At 41.1% G+C, this 22,508-nt stretch overlaps 1 long non-coding RNA gene across 1 annotated transcript in view; it reads right to left on the reverse strand.

Moving 5' to 3' along the window:
- Positions 1-14,301: 14,301 nt before the first annotated feature.
- Positions 14,302-22,508, reverse strand: part of 4932412D23Rik (RIKEN cDNA 4932412D23 gene) — a 150,061-nt gene continuing 141,854 nt past the window's right edge. Inside the window, exons 3-4 of the long non-coding RNA NR_040521.1 lie at positions 18,383-18,567; positions 14,302-17,960 (exon numbers count right to left, since the gene is read on the reverse strand). This is a non-coding gene — a long non-coding RNA (RIKEN cDNA 4932412D23 gene). The remainder of the gene's footprint in view (positions 17,961-18,382; positions 18,568-22,508) is intronic.

Consider the following 22,508-nt stretch of genomic DNA (forward strand, 5'->3'; position numbering starts at 1 on the left):
TTCCCTTTATGACAGTAAGGAACTAAACCTCTGAGCTGTAAGCCAGCCTCAATTAAAAGTTTTCCTTTGCAAGAGTTGCTGCAGTCATGGTGTCTCTTCACAGCAATAAAATGCCAACTAAGACACTGTTTCAAATTGTGTGCCCCTACCTCAAATTTCTTATGATAACCCAACCTCCAGTATATCACATGGAGTCATTTGGAGAGAGTGTCTTCGCAAAGGTTATCAGGTTCTATTCAGTAATCAAGGTAATCTCTAACACAATGCTGCTGACACTGTTATAAAACCAAGGAAGAATACACAGGATCACAAAGAGAATGCCACAGGACCATATAAAGATGAAGGTAAAAAAGAAGACAATACTTCAAAGAAAGGACAACAAAAGATGACCAGTGAACTACCAGAAGCTAAGAGATAGACATGGGGAGTCTTCCTCGGAGTCCTTACCAGGAACCACCCCAGATGCCATTTGGATTTTGATACTCTACCCTCCAGGATGGAGATGAAAATTTTCTTTTTTTTTAAGTTACCTGGTTCATATTAATTTGTTATAGCTGTACTTGGAAAACAACAGTAGCAGGCAGTTACCACCAAGAAAGTGGGCTCATATCTGCTTTTCAGGTGAGATGGCTCTCCACTGAGAGGCTAGAAACTGGAAAGAACTGGAGGCTCCAGGCAGACAGAGAACCAACTGCTCTGCAGAGACTGCCAATTAGTGTTAATTCAATAGAAAAGAAAGGAGGAAAATCAGACATTTTATTATGTAGATTCAAAGCACATTAAAATAATGAGAAGGTTACCAAGTGTTTCTAGGGTTCAAATTATATTTCTGGCAACAAGCAGGTCACGCAAGGTAGAATATGAGATAAGCCTAAGACCCTAAGATGTTAGATTCGTCCAGCATCCTGGTTCCCACCAAGCCACCAAAGCTGTCAGTAATGTGAGCATCTGCAGCTTGAGTAGATAATCCTCTAGATTAAAAAACAAAATTTAAATGCATGTTATTTTTAACTATTTTCTTTGGAAATGTGACCACGTTCAGCTCTGTAAGTGTGTACAAGTTGAGAAGGGTGGGGCGCCATACTTTAAAGAAGCATTGTCCTCATTCACAGCTCTGAATAAGCATCTTCTCACACCATAAGAATGGAGAAGAGAGCCGGGCGTGGTGGCCCATGCCTTTAATCCCAGCACTCGGGAAGCAGAGGCAGGCAGATTTCTGAGTTCAAGGCCAGCCTGGTCCACAAAGTGAGTTCCAGGAGAGCCAGAGCTATTCAGAGAAGAGGCCAACAGAATCGACAAGATCCTAGCACAAACAATAACAACAAACACGGGCAATCATCACATTAGACTTCCAGCTAGCCTCGAACCTTGCTTTCCTAAAGCAGTTCTGTGCCATCAAAAAGATGTAACTGCTACTGTCATACACAGGCCGTGATCAATTACACTGTGGGAAGCAACATTAAGATGCATGTTGCATTACTTTGGAAGTGAATATGATGTAATGTTCTTGACTGCCATTTGCTGTAACTGTGGATACCAGGCTGCACACAGTTCTGGATGCATGACATTCTCTTTTCTAAAATGTATTCTACTGACATCACACTCCTCCCTAGATGATCTCCCCTTCTGCCTTGCCTCTTTTCTTTAGGCTTTGCTTTTTTTCTGGCATCTAGTCAGCTGTGTGTATGTGTTTGCAACACCACATGCTTTGTGCTTCAGATGTTTGTCCTGAAGTAAATGATCCCAGAAACTGTCCTGAGTGAGTCCCCCTTTTTGATTCACTCCTGACTTTGGGGCTTTTGGTTTTCTCTCTGACAGAGGTCACTCAGGTGATGCCGTCTCTTATCCACAGCTTAGACAATGATCAAGGTAGAAACAGGATTGGTAGAAGAGTCAAGTCTGTGGGAAGCCACATGTGCCGTTGCAGGGTGGCACTGGCTACCACTGGCCACCACGCATACATAGGCAGTAAAGTTTTTTTTTTTGCCAAGATGAGGTTTTGATAATTAACCAATCAGATGAGAGACAAGTTAACCAGTCAGATGAGAGACAAGTTAACCAATCAGATGAGAGACAAGTTAACCAATCAGATGTAGACATGCAAATGAGGTGGTAAGCATAACCCATGCATAACCAATCCGGGTGTGAGACATGCCTCTCCTAGGCCTATATAAACAGCACCAGTTCTGGGCTTGGGGTCTCTTCGCCTCTGCAATCAAGCTCTCCCAATAAATGTGTGCAGAAGGATCCTGTTGCAGCGTCATTCTTGCTGACGTGTGCAAGACAAGCCCATCTTTGGTGCTTTTCCAGCAGAGTTTTAGAACATCCTTAAAGATAATTAAATAAAACATTATTACTTGTACTATTAAAAGTAGGTATTAGACTTATACCTGAATGCTTCCATTTTTCTCAACTATAGAAAGTCCTTTACTGTAAAGAATGTTGTCTGTGGAATGGGTTGTTATCAACACCACTGACTGCCCTGCAAAGTTGTTATGAGAGGGGATGAGCTAAAAAGTACCTGATCTGGCTGATGTTAGAAAAGCTAATGTATGCATGAATCATTAAATATTTTACAGTCTGACCTGAGAAGACTCTTGGCAGGAGTTAGGTGAACTCTACCCAACCTAAGTAGAGCAGAAGAAGTCTGAAAAAGCACATGGACAGGAAGTGGCGTCAATGTTTGCACTGTTAACAAATGAGTGAAGCAGACTGTGAGAATACGATTATCTGAGGACAGTCTGAAGAGAATCCCATTTTCCCCAAACAAATAGAAGCATCTGCTCTCGCTACTCTTTCTGGGATCCTACTTCATCCCTCCTCCTGAGCCAGATCTCTGAAGCTCCCTCCAACAACGGCAGGCACAATGGTGGTCCGAGAACAGATCACCTGTGTCATGCACACAGACCCTTAACCAGCATGCACATTCTGTCTTGATTTCCATGAATTTTAATGTATCAGTTTTTGATAGCTCCTTAGGATTAGGCAACTGACTACATGAGTCTATAGGCAACTGACTACATGAGTCTATAGGCCTGAGTACATTATTAGACACGTTCAGTGTTATCTTTTTCATCTGTGTTTATATCCAACACTATAGTGCTTTCAGGTTTCTGCTTCCTCTCTCTACAAATATTCTGGTATTAGAGAAACCAGTCTTCCAAATTCTTGTGGTTTCTGCTAAATGAGTCTGGAAGGCATGCCTCTGCAATCACAGTGATTTGTTTTCCCTCTTCTGAGTATTTCTTTAACCTATCATGTTAGCTCACACAGTCCTTATAGATAAACACTGGCTGAAGTTTCTCTCAGCTATATCACTGATTCAGGTTGACAGATAAACATTTTCTTAGATTTCTATTAATTTTCATGTGCCTCATATGATGCATTTCCTGACTATCTGCGGTGGCTTGAATATGCTTGGCCCAGGGAGGTATGGCCTTGTTGGAGGAAGCGTGTCACTGTGGGGGAGAGCTTTGCCAGACCTTCCTTCTAGCTGCCTGGAAGTCAGTCTGCTCCTGACAGCCTTGGGAACAAGATGTGGAACTCTTAGCTCCTCTAGCACCATGCCTACCTGGATGATGCCATGTTTCTTGCCATGATGATAATGGACTGAACCTCAGAACCAGTAAGCCAGCCTCAATTATGTTATCCTTTATAAGTGTTGCCTTGGTCATGGTATCTGTTCACAGTAGTAAAACCCTAAGACATTATCTGAAATTGACAAGATGGACTTCATACATCCTATAACCAGCACTTCCTAACTCATCTCTTTGCTCAAGAGAGTTTGCTTGATGGCATTACATTCATGCTATGCTATCATATTCCTTAGTCCATCTGTCTTCCTATTTATCATCCCTTCTACCCCAGTGTTACAAGTTTCTAATTAGACATTAAGAAAGAACTCTACAAATCTGTGAGACTACTCAGTTTCTGTCCTTTGTACTTGACAATGGTACAGATGGTAAATTTTATTTGATGTGTTTTAGTTTATCACATTAAAAAATCCTGTTTTATTATTTTTTTAAAAGAGTGGTTTTGATTGTATGTAAGGAACAGAAAAAGAACCAAGTCATGTGGCTGCAACCTTGAAAAGCAGATTGGGTTGAAAAGTTGATGTTCATGGTTTTATTTGAAACATCAGTTTTCATGAACCATGGAGCAGACCATGGGTAGGAGCAGAAGGAAGGGCTTTCTCCATACTTTTAGCTGAGTGTAATTTGGGTGAACACTAATTGTGTCTTTCAGTCTTGAGGTTCTATGGAAAGCACCCTCCCCCCACCCCACCCCAGTGCCAAGCCGTAAGCTGGATGTCAGTCCTTTTCACTGACACTGAATTTTTACCTCTTTCTCGCCTAGGTAATTTTGTAGAAAGACAAAATGGAACGTCACAATAAGCACCATAAAGGTGCTGATTTCGAGATGTTGTTTAAAGGATGCTGTGATCCAGGCATGGTAATTCACAGCTGTAATCCCAGCACTGGGGAGCCTGCAGTGAGCTTGATGCCTACCTGAGCTATGCTGAGATACCCTGTCTCCTAAACATGACAGGTAAATAAAACAAATTAATTAGATACATTCAATGAAAAAAAGCTCCTTAAATGTATTTCAAGTCAGCTTTCCAATCCTTTTTAAAATCCATGTGTGTTAAACACATGTGTGTCCAGCTGTGCACACATGTAGGAGAAACAAAAGGCATCCTACCGTATCACTCACTGTCTTATTCCATTGAGGGACAGGATCTTCCATCAGCCAGCAAGCCACAGTGATCCTCCTGTCTCTGCCCCTCACCCCCAGTGATGGCATCACAGGTGTGTGGGGCCACATGTAGATTTCTACATGGGTGTTGGGGATTAGCCCAGGTCCTCATGTTTATGCAACAAATGCTTTTTCCCCAGGGAGCCATCTCTCCAGCCCTCTCCATTCATTCAAAATAATTCAATTAAGGAAAAGATGAAAAAAAGAAGGAACAACAGCCCTGAATCAAATCTATGAAAAATTAGCAACCAGTTAACAAGGAAGGAGCTATGAAATATTAAGATGGGAAATGAAGGGTTTCAGATATTTTCAAACATTTAAAGTACCACATCATAACATGGGAGCCCACCCTGGTAAGCTGGTTGCAAAAAGATTCTTATTTAAGGGAGGAATCTTTCTTCGATACCAAACTAACGAGAGGTAGATTGTGCATTAGCATATAGCTAGCATTTTGGAACAGTTTCCAGCTGTGCAGGAAACACTGAGAAGCAGGAAAATGGAGCCCACTCTCTGCAGTCATCAATCCGTGTACAACACTTATGGATTCCAGGAAATAAAAAATCGCTCATTCCACAAATATTTACCAAACCTCATCTGGTCCCTTACACAGACCTAAGAAGCATCTTCAATAGAATTCCAAGCTTGTCATTGCTCAGGGACCATCCTCTCCAGCATCTAGGTGATGCTCCCATTAATGCCAGCCTTCCCCACTAGCATCCATATTTCCCCCATTGTAACTAGGTAACTAGGTAACTAGGTATTACCTCTAGTGGCAGGAAGAGAGAACCCCATCAAAAGGTACATAGAAGTCAAGGTCAACACACACCTAATTTGCTTTTCCTTTATGTAATATGGTCTCACTAGGTTTCTGTAAAATGGAGCCAGGCTGCTAAACCCAGTGAGATGTACAAAGAAAAGGACATTATTGTCATGCTCAAGGAGGGCTTTACTTAAAAAAAAAAAAAAAAAAAAAAAAAGGAGCGGGGGAGAAAATATCTTAGTCTGAGAGCACAAGGGAGGGGCCATAAACATGATAGTTGAGGACAGACTACCAGAGAAGCCCCTTGAAGCATTCGGCCCATGGCTTACAGAGCATTCGGTCCCTGTTTAGCACAAGGACAGTCTAGAGATGCTCTGTCTATCTGCTGATCAGAGACAAGGCTGCACAGAGGAGTGCCACTTAAATCCCATTCCAGCTGCTCCCCATGTCAGAAGTCCACACCGGAAAACTGGAATAGGCTCTGATGTGAGAGAGCTGCCCCATGGTTCAGAGTAGCAAGAACTCGGACCTGCTGACCGCTTGCAGCTCTGAGCACAACAGAATGTAGTAAAAGCCTTGCAGAGATGCAAAATTAGATGAGTGGTCTCCGGGGAAATGAATGAATAAACACTAATGTCTGCTGTCTGACTGTCTACTCATTTGCTTGTGATATTTATATTGAAGGCCTTCAGCGTGCTGATCGCATTTTAAAAGCCAAGTATGTGTATGCTGGTTTACAAGTATACAATCTAGAGAATGAAGCCTAGTTGATCTAAAGAGGTCTGTCCCCATGCCTCCCATCTTCACAGGGAAGAGGCAGAGGGGACAGAGGCAGCCTGCAACTCAATGAAGTTTGCCTATTCAGGCTTTGACCTTTGCTCTTCTTGTCTTGCCAGTGACACTGAAGATTCTTAATCTAGTCACTTGAGATGACCTGTGTTACTAGAAACCATTACGGTCAAAATGAAAACGCATTAAAAGGCAGGTAATATGCTTGCTACTGTGATACATGGGACTTTATTCTTCCTGCAGAGTGCAGAGCAACGCGAGTCTGCCCCATCAGCACAGAAACAGGACAATCTTTCATATGGATGAAATAGCCTTGAAAGCTTCGTCACTGCAGAGCAGAGAGAAGCTACTAAAATGGTTCTTCTTAGCCTCTTTCTGCTGATAAAAAAAAATGGAGAGAGAGAGAGAGTGAGAGAGTGAGAGAGAGAGAGAGAGAGAGAGAGACTGCACCACCTCCCAAGGGCTTCAATGCAGTTGCTATGGCAACACTATATCTGAGTCAGAACTATTAACAATCACCATGGCAACAAGTGTCTCACTTGCCATTTCCAGAAACTGGATGCGTTTGGACTGAAATCATCACACCATGAAGAAAGGGGTGGGGCCTCTCTCTCACTAGGAAACAGAAATACTTTCTCCAAATACCTTACGCAAAAAAAAAAAAATGTTTTAAGTAAAATGAAGTTAAATAGGAAGGGAATCATGTTGTTATGAGCCACACAACACTGTCTCTGTAATCTTATTGTTTGTTGGAATTAGTGCCAAAAATGTTAATAATCAGGATGTTAAATTTATTTTACCCATAAGTCCCAGTAAAATCTTTCATATATATGAGTGAACTTCCTTCCTGTTTTGTCAACGTGAACAAGAACACATTTTATATGTCTTGCCTGGCTCTCTTCTGTATCTGCGTAATCTCCCTAGCCTTACCCCGTCAGACACCCTCGTGAATATTTAGCACAGTAGAATTCTTTAGAGATTTGTGGATCACACTTGTCAAGCAGAAGAAATGATCGTGCTTATTCCTGTAGAGGCACCGAAATGGAGGGTGTGGTGCTGTTCGAGAAGAGGTCATGTTTCAACTTGGGGCTCTTCCTACTGCACAGTTTCAGATACAGAATGCTAAAATAGTTGGTGATACTGGACTTCACCTCAGGTGTGACCTCAGTGAGTGACTGCACACTGGCAGAAAAATCAACACTAGCTTGCTCTTTCTTGAGACCTGTTGGTTGAGTTCTCTTTGCTTTTTCATGACCCTTCCTTCCCTAATTGTCCCAGGATGCATTTCACTGCCAATGTTCCTGCCTCCAATCTATGTCATGTCATATTCTTGAGGTTTCTATCCCAGGGCCAAAAGAGGTTACCTGGTAGCCTTGAAGATAATTTCTCCTGTACTTTACCAATAGAAAGGTACAAGAGTGATGTGAAACAGATTTTCCTAAAACAAAAGCCAAATGAGATCAATGCTCAGATTAATATCTTTTTTTTCTTTTCTTTTCTCAGAACCTTGCTTAGTTAGAACAAGAATTCTCTTACAGAGACAAAGTTTGGAGCTGAGACAAAAGGATGGTCCATCTAGAGACTGCCATATCCAGGGATCCATCCCATAATTAGCCTCCAAACGATGACACCATTGCATACACTAGCAAGCCTTTGTTGCAAGGACGGTGATATAGCTGTCCCTTGTGAGACTACCCTGGGGCCTAGCAAACACAGAAGTGGATGCTCACAGTCAACTATTGGATGGATCACAGGGCCCCCAATGGAGGAGCTAGAGAAAGTATCCAAGGAGCTAAAGAGATCTGCAACCCTGTCGGAGGAACAACATTATGAACTAACCAGTACCCCAGAGCTCTTGACTCTAGCTGCATATGTATCAAAAGATGACCTAGTCGGCCATCACTGGAAAGAGAGGCCCATTGGTCAGGCAAACGTTATATGCCCCAGTACAGGGGAATGCCAGGGTCAAAAAATGGGAATGGGTGGGTAGGGGAGTGGGGGGGGGGGACTTTTGGAATAGCATTGGAAATGTAATTGAAGAAAATACGTAATAAAAAAAAAAGAAAAAAAATTTTACCCCCTCAATAGAATTACCTATCTGTGTTTGAAATACTTGCTTCAGAGCTCACACCTGGGAGACCAACAAACTCAGAAACTCAGAAAACAAACTGAGTTTCCTCAGTTTACCTGTCACATGAGAACAGAGGTGACAGGACCTTTTTCACAACCAATCCTAGGCTGCTGGATTATTGCAAGGCAGGATTTCTATAGAATAGTAATGGATGGAGAAGAGAGAGAGAGACAAAGTAGGTGCTCCTGAGGTCAATGTGAAAGAAAGCCCCGGGGAAAGGCTTTCAAACCTATTGTTGAGCAGTAACCTCAAGGGCAGGAGGGTGGAGGCTAAGAGTCAAGACTTCCCAGCTCACAAAGACAGTTGTTCTGGGGGAAAAAAAAAAGTTGCATCTTACAAGGAACCCACAGGGGTCAAAGGCTCCAACAGTGCTGCCTGGTCTTAGATACATAAGAACATAGCTACTAAATTTTCTCTACACACAACCACATTGGAAATACTCGATGTATACACAAAATAGCGTGGACTACTTATTTGTTAACTTTTAAAATGTATTTTACTTATTTCTATTTTATTATTCATTTATTTATGGGGTGTGGTGTGTGTGTGTGTGTGTCTGTGTGTCTGTGTGTGTGTGCATGTGGGTATCTGCAACAGTCAGTAAAAGGTGTCAGATGCCTTGGAGCTAGAGTTTCAGGTGGTTGTGAACCACCCAACATGGTTCTAGGAACTTAACTTGTGTCCTCCACAATGGCAATAAACACTCCAAAGCTGAAGCATCTCTCCAGTAGTCTGATTAAGTTAGCTCTTAAATAATTTTTCTCCACGTTCTGGATGAAGTCAAGCCAGTGCTGCTTTGGAAAAGACACTTGAGGACCTGTGACCCAGTGTGGGTAAACAAAGTGAAGAGTTACTCTATTAGGTATACAGTGGTAAAGTCTTCAGGCCAGTTGTCCTCAGATGGACATTTACCATGGTTGTTTGCCAGTTGGTAATTATGTCATCAAAGCTTGAGCTTTCAGTTCTCAAATAATGTTGACTATGAGTAAGTGACTTCATCGCATTGTATGGCACTTTTGTTCCTCTGTGAAATTGTTTTTTGATGCGTAGTGAACTAGTATACAGACCAGATTCAGAACACTGGTGACAGCAATATATTCACCAGCTGTGATGCATCATTGTTGCGCTCAATTCAATCTTCTGCTTTTGCTGCCTACTTAGTCAGACATAAAATATCCTTTGTCTTAAACATGTTTATTGCATCATGAGGCATACGGGAGGCTTGGAGAGAGGAAAGGGAATGGGGAAATTATATAATTATAATTTCAAAAAGGAAATAACTTGTTAAACATTGTTTACTAGTTTGGTTTGTCCCTCTCATCTCTCATTCAACAGACATTTGTTTCTGAGAGGCAGAGATCTGATATAGGTCTTGTTCTGTAGGAATTATAATTTACTGTATAATTTCTGTGGAAATTACAGGTTTAAATGACTGGTAAAGGCATTTGGCAAGGCAGCTCATTGGGTAAAAGGTGCTTGCTGCCAAACCTGAGTTTTATCTCACCCCGACCAACATCCGACATGATAGATGGAGAAGACCCACACGCATTGATATCTGATGTCCAAACATATGTTGTGGCCTGCACCTGCTCGTATAGGAAAACACATGTATACACAAAATAATTAAAAAAAAAAACTATCAGAGAAAGATGAGCAGCCATCAAATGATACTTGACTTTCAAAACTAAAAACGGATTCTTATCAACTGGGTGAAGGCCCATGCATTTGTTTTCTAGTATGGACTTCTCTCTAGCACTGCTTTTAAAATGCACCCACAGGCTTTGTACTCCATTTGTGAAGCTGTAGTATAGCTTGTCCCAATACTGCCATTACAATTGCCTCACATACAGTCTGTGTTACTCTAAGCTTTAAAAATAAAAGTTCCCTCTAGACTAGAACTTGGCAAATAGAGTTTGATTAAGTTGGGTTATTTTTATTTTGTCCTCAAAGGTAGGTAATGTGCCCTAGTGAATCAAGCTGTTCTGAAGTCAGGGGACAATACTCCCCATTCCAACCGCAACATTTAGAGTTACCTTTAGAAAATTATTCTGTTTTCTTACAGTTGACAAAAAAGTTGAAAACTAGTTTCTGCCTCCTATATTCCATTGTTTTGAAGGTAGTGAGTACTGAGTGTTAAACGTACCTTGATCCCCTCACATGCTGCCTTAGAATGGAAAGCTGAAGATGCCAGTTCTGTTCTTTTCTTATTCCCCAGGGTAAGTCGATCGATCTCACTTGTCTTAGCCATGTGCAAATCCACCTAGCCAGTGTCCAGGAGATTGACCCTTCTGGGAAATGGTCTATTCTAAAAGAATTTAGACATGTTTGGCCACAATGAAAGAACAAGTGGATGCGAAGTGTGCTCATTCACCAGGCTCCTGCACAGTTTGTTTTTTGTTTGTGTAAACCCATTGATTTTTCCCAAATTGCCTCCTCACAGCCACATACAACTTGAGAAAAGAAATTGCTTTGTGATACCCTCTAACTTGAATTGCTGTGTTCAAAGTGGCTCGTGGAAGACAAACAGATCGTTTCTTTTCTCTTTGATAGTCCCTTACACACACACACACACACAGACACACACACACACACACACGCAGACATGTAAATAGAACCTCTTAGTATAAATTTCCTTAGTTATCTCCCTGCCAAGTCTTCTTGAGCAGAGACCATGCTGTGTAAAATCAGCCACAACCTAGGCTTTGGAAGTAGTGACGTCATCTAGGTCTAGCTGGCAGTTGAGAAGTGCTGGAATCCAGTTTGGTGTTTGAAAGTGGGCAGTAATTCTCAAGAAACTTTTCAATAGCAAGTCCTGTCTGGTCTCTTGAGCTTGAAGATTTATCCTCAGTTTCATATAATTTTCAAGTCTGTTTGTCTGGCAACTTCTTCAAAAAGGTTATGGACTCTCTGTGGGCAGAAACGGTACCTTATGTTTGCCTCCCATGCTGATGCTAAGACAAATTATTTTGTGTCCTAGTTTTAAAATATTTTGATTTCAGAGTCTGTAAAGACAAACACACACACACACACACACACACACACACCCTAACCCTTCTTTCTAATTGCTATTGAGGCATTTTTAGATCTATTCTGTCTACGCATATCAGCCATTAATAGGGGAAAAAAAGGAAAATTATGCAAGCCAATTGTTTAGAACCTTACTAACAAACACATCCCATCAGTTTGCCTAGCTTTCCCAGTACAGTGTACTGCTATACAATTCTAAAGCACTTCTGCTGATTCTCCCCTGCCTTTCTATAGCCCAGCATGCTGCCCAGGTGCTCGGTTTAGCATCATTGTATAACACTGTCCCCACCTGATTAGCTTGGAGGATGAATGTAAATGTAATAGCATCTTCAGTCAGCTTCAGTAGCCTCTAAGCTTAACAATGAAAGAAAGATTCTATACTTTTCACTAAAATTCAATTGGGCTGGAATAAGCAGCTGATGCTACAGGCTATGCAAGGCTTCCGATGTATACACTGCCACCAAGCTGCTATCACCTCTCCATATGCATCTTGGCCATCAAGAGCCAAATTTAGGATTTGTGATAATCAGGTCAATGCCTTTCTAAGTCATGGTACCGGTAAGTAAGCAAATGATGCCCCTTACCTAGTGTTTACCAAGTCAGCAAGGTTAGTAGCTGTCAACCAAAAAGCATGCCATGAATCTAAGACAATGCTTGCATACAGACTGGCCTCGTAAGGAAGACTCTGCATGCCCATGGTCTGCTTTTTACTGTCTAATATTTACACATTCTAATATGACAGCATAATACGTGTTTACTCTGATTGCTAGGTCATTTTCACTTCCCAGCCATTTGGCTGATAATTGCTATTCACTATGCCACTCACATTCTAAATGAGCAACACGCTAGTGCTGATGAAAGTTATATGTGCCATTTTTATGCTGTGCCATGGAAAGGAACTGGTCCACAGGGTGCCAGGTGCAAAAGCTGACTCCATATTGACCAAATCATAAGCTGCCCCTGCCCCATGTTTTTATGCAGCATTTCAGAAGTTGTAGCTGTATTTATGCATTTAAATAATAAAAATAGTGATTTTTTTTGTGTGAGGCACAAATGCTATTGGCTTAGCCAACAAACTAATCTATCTGCTCTAATTGAGTCTCTACAATGAATACACGATCAGAATAAAAGCCAACTGTTCCTTCCCCGCTGTGAATGTGCAAGCCAAAACTTTGGTTATCTTTCGTCTGATTTCAGATATCTCTTCCAGCTATAGAAGCATACTGGCTACCCTTTAAGATGGAGCATTTCCTGTCTAGTAAAACCTTTGGGAGAAGGGCATTCCTCCTCAATTCTAATTTTAGATATTCCCAAATTGCAGCTTTTCAGGTCTACACATCAAAAGAAAGATAAAAGCTGAGGGTATCCCCATAAACTCAGTTTCCTGACTTTTGGGGTAAAACCCAAGCACACCACGAGCAAGCCAGACCGGGTTTCATCCACTCCAGGTTTCAGGAGAGCACATATCAGGCTCAGGTCTTCTTTGTTTGGGATAAAGAAATGAACTCAATCCCCTATGGGTAAAGCTTATCAGCTGTGTAAGCTATACCTGAGATAGCCCCCTACCAATAAAGCAGTTAGATATGTTTTCCTATCCTGACGAGGAGACCAGAGAAGAAGAGCAGACAGGACAGCAGGCAGAGCCAAGCATGGTATTCTGAAGTCTGCTCCAGGTTGGCTACAGAATGGATAATTAGTCCTCCTGCTTGCCCCATGGGTTTGCAATTTAAATTAGGCAGACATTGCTGGAAGTTAATTACAGGTGTTCCAGCAAAGCCGACGGGGAAGCGTGGCGCTTTCTGATTATGGATGTAAAAGTGGCTTAGTAGCAAGAAAAAAAAATATGTTTTAGAATTATTGAAGAAAATAAGAAAAAAAACAGTTGCTTTTAAAGAGCATCATAAATTTAAGGATAACTATCATACTCTCGGTGTGCAGTTTAGAACATAACAAGCAAAGAAGACCACTACCAACAACATAATGAAAAGTCATTCTACAGCATTCTTCTCCCGTTTCCTCTGTTCGTGCTTGCTACCTCCACATGTGTTCCACTGGCTTCCACTGCCTTCACAGAAACATTAGAAGATCATATCTACCACTCTGGTTGGGACTCAAACATGTCTAGTTGGTCCACATTTCACCTTTTGTTTGCGTTTGCTGCTAGTTGGTATGTTGAAACATTAAGAGAAGATACCTGGGTTTGATATCGGATTCCCCATTCTTTCTTAAAAGCTAAGGAAGATTGAGCAGCACTCGGCATTTGCAGAATAGCATCTGCGGTGCCCAACTTACAGGGTTACTTCAGAATGCAAAGGGGATTGTGGGAAAAATGTGCTTAATCAATCTCAAAGTACAGAAGCATTGAGGGTGGAAAGCCATTGATATTTTCCTAATCTTAGAACATTTTGAAAATATAGAATTATAAGAATATTTAATCTATAGCTGTAAGTCATAGGGAAAAGGCCCAATTTCTCATTTCCATGTCAACATCTAGGCTAGTTCCTGACCACAGTGTCAGTACCACTGTCCAAATCAAATCTTAATTTGTTTCTTGAAATCCAGAGATTACATGGGAAATTGCAATTCCAGAATGTGCTATAGCCTGGATGTTTCCTATCTTCTTTTAAGGTTTGAATCTTGCATAGTAGAATGTACCACATAATGCTTATGCTGATTTTCAGATGACTGGGGGATATTGGACTTAGACTACATACAGGGCTACTAGTAAATTGTAGTGTCAACAAAATTGTCACTTGGATCTCACTCTGATCTCCCGTATATTCCCCTTGCCCTTGTGATCTTCTTCAAAAGCATTCAGATAAGACAGAGACTATATTGTAAAAGATAGTTTATTACAGAGTTAAGTGAAGTACTGTCAAGAGGAGCGAGTGAATGATGCCCGAAGAGACCATTAGATTGCCCCCAATATACAGTTCAGGCAGATTTCAAACTATATGTAAAGTCTCTGAATCAGATAGCTTTTCTGGAGGATATTTTCCTGTCTAGGTGATTGACAAGCTGACTTGAATTAACTAAATGGGTCATGTTATATCCTTAGACTGGTTTTGTTTTTTTATCAGAAAGCCTCCTATACAATCTTGTAAGGCTTAAGCATCCTATAGTCTGATTTGGATTGTTACCAGTTAGTGACCACTCAGAAAAGTCAAGATGTCACAAAGCCTCTTAGAGCTGAAATTATAATTGAGGTTCCATTTATCTGACCAGTGTAACTGGAGTATTCAAGTCCTGCAATCTAGGCCTTGGTTTTATAAACTGTTGGTTATGAGAGCCAGGTCCATCTCTATTGTCCTTTCAAGCCTGCTAATATCTAAATAGACAACTAGCAAAATGACCACCCATACATCTCTGAAAAAAGTCAGCATCCACAGTGTTATGATTTAACTATGAAGAGTCCCCTTAAAATTCAAGTATTGAAGGCTCGGTACCCAGGGAAGCAGTGTTCAGAAGTGAGCCCTTTGGAAAGTGATTCAAAAGTCATCTATTGTGTCAGCCGATGGACTCTTAGTCTGATGGTATTATTAGGAGGTAGTAGAAACTTTAGGAGTATGCTGGCTAGTTCTTACATCAACTTGACACAGGCTAGAGTCATTTTGGAAGAAAAGATATCCATTTAGAAAATGCCCTGCCAGAGTGATCTGTGGGGATTTTCTTTTTTTTAATAATGGCTGAGGGAGGTCCCAGCCTATTGTGAGTAGTGCCTCCACTAGATAGGTGGTCCTGGAGTTGTATAACAAAGTAAAATGAGCAAGCCATGAAGATAAATCTACTAAGCAGCACTCTTCCATGGCTCCTGTTTCACTTCCTGCCTTCAGGTTCCTTCCTATCCGGAGTTCCTGTACTGACTCAGCAGTATGACCTGAGAATTGTAAGTAGAAATAAGCCTTTTCCCCACCAAGTTGCTCATAGGCATGGTGTTTTGTCCTAGCAATAGAAACTCTAATTAAGACAATGAAGTAGGCCTATGGAGGAAATAGGTCACTGGGAACCTGCCTTAGAATGTCCCTTTTCTTCTCCTAATTAGACCCCCTTGATCTATCTACCTACCTACCTACCTATTATCCATCTGTCTATCTACCTATCTACCTATTATCCATCTGTCTACCTACCTACCTACCTATTATCCATCAGTCTACCTACCTATCTACCTATTATCCATCTGTCTATCTACCTACCTACCTATTATCTATCTGTCTATCTACCTATCTATACCTCTCTATCTTGAGGTGAGTTCCTTTGCTCTCCACTGTGACTTTTTTCTTTTTCTTTTTCTTTCTTTCTTTCTTTTTTTCCCCCCTCATCACAAGTCCAGAAGCAATGGATCCATATAATCATAGACTGAAGCCTTTGGAATCAGGAACCAAAATAAATCGTTCCACCAACAAGTTGGGTTTTTTTTCAGGTTGTCAGCTATTTGTGGCAGCAATGGAGAACTTACTAATACACATTAAGTTAAGTAATTTGTGATAGGCCCAGATCTATGCTGGTTTCTTTCTCCGGGTCCTCTCTGCTCTAGATCTGCCATCCAATTGTTCTATCAGTTATAGATAGTAGGCAATGTTCTTAGATTTAATCATTAAGATATTGATCACTCTAGCTGTGTGGATGAGAAGTGTTTTCAACCTTTCAAGTGAACTTAGTATCGTACCACCATATTAAGAGATAAAACATCATAACTAACCAGAAAGTGTCTTCCATATTGATCCAAAGGGAAATGCTCTATTAGCTTCCATTATAACATAGGTGCATCTGTAATATCATATGCTCGTCCATGGACATCCTCCATGATAACTGGACAATATAGTTAGGAGGCACTCTTGGAATGGATTTCCTGACTGATGAAAGAGTAGAACAAACATCGGTGGCTCAGGGAAACTGCTGATCAGTTACCCAAGTTCATGAACACACGGGTGTGCTTATTAGCATTCACAACTTGATTTTTCCAGCTTCCTTTACTTTGTGCCTCCTGATAATAAAAACACAGGGGGATACTCAGCTGTCCACTAATGCAGTGCCCATCACAAACTCCTGGCTCCACTCCAGTGTCTTAATTCCAAATACTAGGCTTTACTTACCACACGTGTCTCTATCAGACTTTCTTGTCAAAATGAAGCTTTTTAAAATAGTGGAAGTAGACTATAAAAGATTGATAATTATGCGGAGTCCAAGGTCGACTGTGGCAGGGAGCCAGCTCAGGATGAGCCCTCGTGAACACTTCAGTCTTTCTTGAGTAGCGGAAAGAGTCCAATCACATTCATCAAAGATTAAAGTGCTTTGCGCTGCCCCTCCAGAGCGCTGTGGATGAGTTGTTGCCTTTTCTGTCTCATCCAGAAGCAGCTTAAGGTTTTCCATCCATCTATTCATTTTCTCTATCTGATACAGTTTTTTTCCCAACTTTCCGCCAGGGTTTCCTTTCAAGAACCAGTGATTGTTCAGAGACTTCCGTTTCTCTTTCTCTAAAGAAACTTTGGAATGTGTGTAGGCATGGGAGGTGCATGTGCTAGAGTTGAAATACAGTAGATGAGTTTTCTTTTCAGAAGCACTAACTTCTTGCTCTACGCCATGTGTGGGTAGAAATCATTCTGAAAATGAAATCAAGGAGTGGTGAAAGCAAACCTAGAGAAAGAATGAGTCTGGATCAACTTCAACTCAATCCAAGTCTTGATTGTCTGCCTAGAAGGGGCTAACAAGCTTGAAAGTAGAAAGCCTGCAGTAAGGAGAGGGGTTGGGGCTCTACTACCTATTGCTCTTGGTGGGATCTGTTCTATTTTTGACTAACAGCTTACCTCATGAGTTGCAGGAAAATTTTTCTCTACCCCTGGTATTCTTTAGAAAGCATACTTCTTTACTGCTGATCTTCCACATGCTGTTGAAAGGCTCTCAAGCTGAGGTAATCAGAGCCCCACCTTCCCTGGCTACAGTGAACAGCTCAGGGAAATGCACAAGCTGATATGACCACCAATCTAAGCTAGTCTGAACATTTTTCTAGAGGGGCCAGAGTTTCTGAAGCTATAAAATAGTTCCCTGGACCTGTTGGCAACTGTATCACCAATAAAAGAAAGAAAAACACAATGTAGAAACCTCATTTGAGTCCTTAGAGCAGCTTTTCCTGAAGCCATTCTTTTCCCTATACTCTGCTAGTTGACCCAGTGATATTCCCTGGTTTTAGTTTAGTTTGAATTGGATTTATAGTTACTGAATTCAAAGATTCCCAGCAACCTTACTTGACAAATAGAATAATGGGAGTAAACCTAAAGGATACTTCCTTGCCAGTAAAGAATCATACTTCTGAGTCTTATATATAACTTGACGCATGATTTATCTTAATAGGCCTTACCAAAGGGAGAGAATCCAGAGAAAGAATGTGTGGGCTCACCTGGTAATTTAAAGTGAAGAGAAAACAGCTCGTCATTCATGAACTTGAGGCTGTGCTTGTTAGCACTCACAACTCTTTTGTTCAGCTGCCTTCATCTTGGGCCTCTTTATAAAGCAAACCCAAGAGGATACTCAGGTGTCCACAATTACAAGCAGTAAAATATTAATCCAATTCTAAAATAAGTCAGCAATTCTCTTTAGTGCCCCCTTTAAAAAAAAAAAAACCTAGAGGCACTGTCAACCTCCTGTGATAGCAGAATAAAGGCCATGATCTCAATAAATTTGCTCTTTGTAAGAGTGCTGACTATGGGTGATCACTATGCCAAGAGTTTGAGATGCCAAACATTGCACAAAAACCTTAAAACTCTGTATTATAAACGTCATTAGAGACTAGGCAACTTTGTGAGGTTTCACGAAGAGCAGCTCATCAGAGGCCAACTCAGGCTTGAAATCATGTCTATGCGATTTTAAAACATGTGGCCTTCAACACTGTGTCATAGCTCAGCTCATTCCCACTCCTTACCCACCTCCATGATTACCAACAGAGCTCGAGATGATGCTCGGCCAGTTTGCTCAACGTATCATCCTGAGATGCTCGTCGGCCCATCTCCCCATTGCTGGCTTTGCTCCCTTTGCTGTGAGGAGTCTCCACTCACCAAGCATTAATGATTCAATCCATATCAGTAAGCAATAGCCCAGGGAGACTCAGGATCTGCAAGGAGACAGGAAAAGAGCATACAAGGAGTCTTGAAATCTGTGTAACCGACGTGCCCTAATCCTGTCTCACTGTGGTCCTCTTTAAATGAGCCCCAACTCTAAAATTGGCACCAAATCCTGTTTAATGAGCTATCTCAAAAAAAAAGCAGGAGCCGTAAGTTCTTCCATTTCCTTGTGAAGAATTTCACCTTAGAATTTCTAACCCTACCACAGCTTTTGTACCGCTTGCTTTCCTTTGCCCTCTCTAAGAGCTTCCTACCCACCTACTCTGTCTCTGCTGTCTGACTGATTGTTCCTTGAGAGAAACTTGAAAGACTCTCCATCTCATTATATACCAGATTATCTCATGATCCAACACAATACTTCTGTTCTCATTGTTTACTGAATAGGTTTAAGAAGCTACAGCACAGTCTTCGAGAATTTGCGTGCATCTGCCTACCTTTCTCCCACCTTCCCTCTTTCATATACTTGTATTCAATCATGCTCTAGTGTCGTGCCCACCTCGTCCGCAACAAGGTCGGATTCTTCTCAACAGCTTTATTGCAGGAACACCTCGATGCTACGGGAACCCGGGCACCCAGGGAGTACTCCTTATATGCACCCCAGCACAGGGAAAAAGCTTTGTGTCCTCCTGGGATTGGTCAGTCTGCCTGCACCTTAATTTGCATGCACCCCCTCGGGAGGGGTTGGTGCCAGATTCGGGCTAGCACCTGCGAAGTGGTGGTGTTTACAGCGACAGTGTATCGGAAACCAGCGCCATCTTTTAGGCATCGGCTGCCTACACTCTAGATGCTGGCCCCTGAGCTCAGCTTGCTTTCGCAACTCTGTGATCAGATCCTGTTGCCATTATTTACTCTGCATGAGAAACATTTTCCCCTTTCTCCACCTGCCTAGTCCTGAAAGACCCAGATTACATTCCATTTGTTCTGAAACACAAAAATTACTCCTACTCTCAGCAACCTAAGGGGCCATGCTGGCATCAAGACTTCCGGGACGCTTATCCCATATTACCTTCCAGTGGTTATGAGTGGGTGTTTCATCCTTCCCACCAGGTAACACGGTTTTAAGAGTAGGACTCTCATATTAGACTTCACTACTCTAGGCAAGTACCTGGCTTATTGCCTTGACTAGAAGGGATATTGACCCAATAAATGAAATATATGAGATGGGTAAAGCACTGTGCATTCTGAATGCAAGGGGCATTTTGCCCCTTAGTTGGCCCATGATGACCAAATGCCTCCTCTACTGAATAGCTGGTAAGATATAGTAGAAATGATAGAACGTGACTTCCAAGGTAAAGTCATAAAAGACACTACAGTACTTTTGTTCTATGGAGTAGTTTTCATTGTGGGGAGCCAAGGCTTTGGGCACTGTCAAGCATTGATTTATCTACTATTTAAGAAAGCCATCTTGGGGGCTGGAGAGATGGCTCAGTGGTTAAGAGCACCGACTGCTCTTCCGAAGGTCCTGAGTTCAAATCCCAGCAACCACATGGTGGCTCACAACCATCCGTAATGAGATCTGATACCCTCTTCTGGTGCATCTGAAGACAGCTACAGTGTACTTAGATATAATAATAAATAAATCTTAAAAAAAAAAAGCCATCTCAAAAGTGGACCAAGATTTCAAATAATGGTGGTTCCAGATGCCTTCTTAACTACAATCTCCCAAGTAACCTGACCCAAATTTACCAGGCTGGAATAATGAGATGTCTATTGTAATTTTAAGACCCTAAATTTTAAGGTGATTCGTTACATGGCAGTGAATAATCAATAAAGAATCCATTGGTGGTGCTATAAACACAAGCACGAGAAATCCTGAAAATCTTTCACTGGCTTTGAGGAGAAAATTAAAATAGAAATGGGAAATATTAAGAAAAAAAGAAAAACACTTCATAGATTTAAGTGCTTAAGTTATTAACTCAAGCTGTTTTCTTTAACAACGACTAAGAGATTGGTTTGGGCCTCTGGGTCTCTATGTATATTTTCTGATCTATGAACCATGATCTCTAGGCATGCTCACAATGTTAATGACCAAGAAAGCATAATATTGATACGTATCGTTGATTTTGTGTTGTTGCATTCCAGAAATGGTTCTAAGATATTTCTGACAACCCTAGAATGCACACATTCCTATTATTCTCATTCTAATGACCGGAACACCCAGTCCCACAGACCTGAGGCGACAGGTTTGATGGCTCAGAGGAAGAAGCTGACACAGTTGATTCCACATATCGTCAAGTCTAGACTTACAGACCAAACTGAGTAGGATGCTTTATGAGATGTCATGTTTCCTTTAAGAAAACATGTAGGATATCCTAACACAGCATGTCACAGAAGTCAGTAAAGGGACTAAAAGTATGCTTGTTGAAAATGAGTCACTGTGATTAACTCACGTGGCTACAATCTGGCCCTTATCCTGTCTCTTTTGGTAAGTAAAATCGCAAAGCAAAGCTGAGTGGCTGTCTCATTCTGAACACCCTCCAGAAACACTCTTAGCATCTCGAGTGTATTTGTCTCTGGCCTAGTGATATTGGAAGCTCCTTCTTTTCAAGTTGGATGCCAAAGACTGGTGTCTGAGTTGAGATTGAAGTTGTTGGTTTTCTGAATACAATAAAATCCATGTACTCTTTTTGTTGAAGCCTAGAAGCATGGTCAGTTAAAAAGCCACAAATTGAGAGAGACATTTATTCATTCAGTCTGTTTTTTACAATATATATATATTTTACAATATATATATATATCTGTGCAGGATACGCGATCTGTGGTACCTGCCCTTAAGAAGCTTACAAATCCCTTCCCATTTTTGTATGTTTACTCTGTTAAGATGTCTAGTGTATTTCCTTCACTATGCCTCTCCCCACACATGTGAGCAAACACAAACACACATATGCAGTGTACATTGTGTGTGTTGCTAATAGCTTTATAAAAGCAGATTTTTAGTCAGTACCCTATTGTTCCTTAATAACAGCAGGTCAGTGGTTAAATTACTGAATTCATTCTAGAAAAATGTTACCAAATAGCCTAAAACATTATCTAAATTTAGTCTACTTTTATTCGATTGATGGCTGGTGGACCCTTTTGTAGAAATTCTTACCACCACAATTTAACATGCATATGTAAACATGATCACTGTGTTTTTCTTTCTGAAGGGTGACTTGCCATAACTGGGTCACTGGGTCACGGATGTAAGTTTTAAATATTTAATAGAAATTTCTGAATTACTTTTTGTGCAGAGGGAGTAATAATTCATGTTACTAAGTACCAGTCATGGCACTCGAGAAAGGTAGCAACTTCCTGGCTCCTCACCAATACTAGGTCAGTTAAATCCGTAGGTTTCGCTGTTTAATTAGAGAAAGATGTTTTTCTGATGTTTTCATTTATTTCCCTATTAATAAGTTAATATGTGTTTATAAGTGATTATAGAATGCAGATTTTTTTCTCATACAATTTATTACTAATTTGCATCTTTCTTTAAGGATCTTTTCTTTTCAATATGTAGAGTCATGAAGACATCTCCTTAGTGCAATAAATAGTGCATCAGAAACATAATATGTAGGATCAAAAAAATTTTTTATTACATATTTTCCTCAAATACATTTCCAATTCTATCCCAAAAGTCCCCCATACCCTCCCACACACTTCCCTACCCACCCATTCCCATTTTTTTGGCCCTGGCATTCCCCTGTACTGGGGCATATAAAGTTTGCAAGTCCAATGGGCCTCTCTTTCCAGTGATGCCCGACTAGGCCATCTTTTGATACATATGTAGCTAGAGTCAAGAGCTCCGGGGTACTGGTTAGTTCATAATGTTGTTCCACCTATAGGGTTGCAGATCCCTTTAGCTCCTTGGGTACTTTCTCTAGCTCCTCCATTGGGATCCCTGTGATCCATCCAATAGCTGACTGTGAGCACCCACTTCTGTGTTTGCTAGGCC

Source organism: Mus musculus, chromosome 16, assembly GCF_000001635.26.
Source record: "Mus musculus strain C57BL/6J chromosome 16, GRCm38.p6 C57BL/6J".
Taxonomy (NCBI): domain Eukaryota; kingdom Metazoa; phylum Chordata; class Mammalia; order Rodentia; family Muridae; genus Mus; species Mus musculus.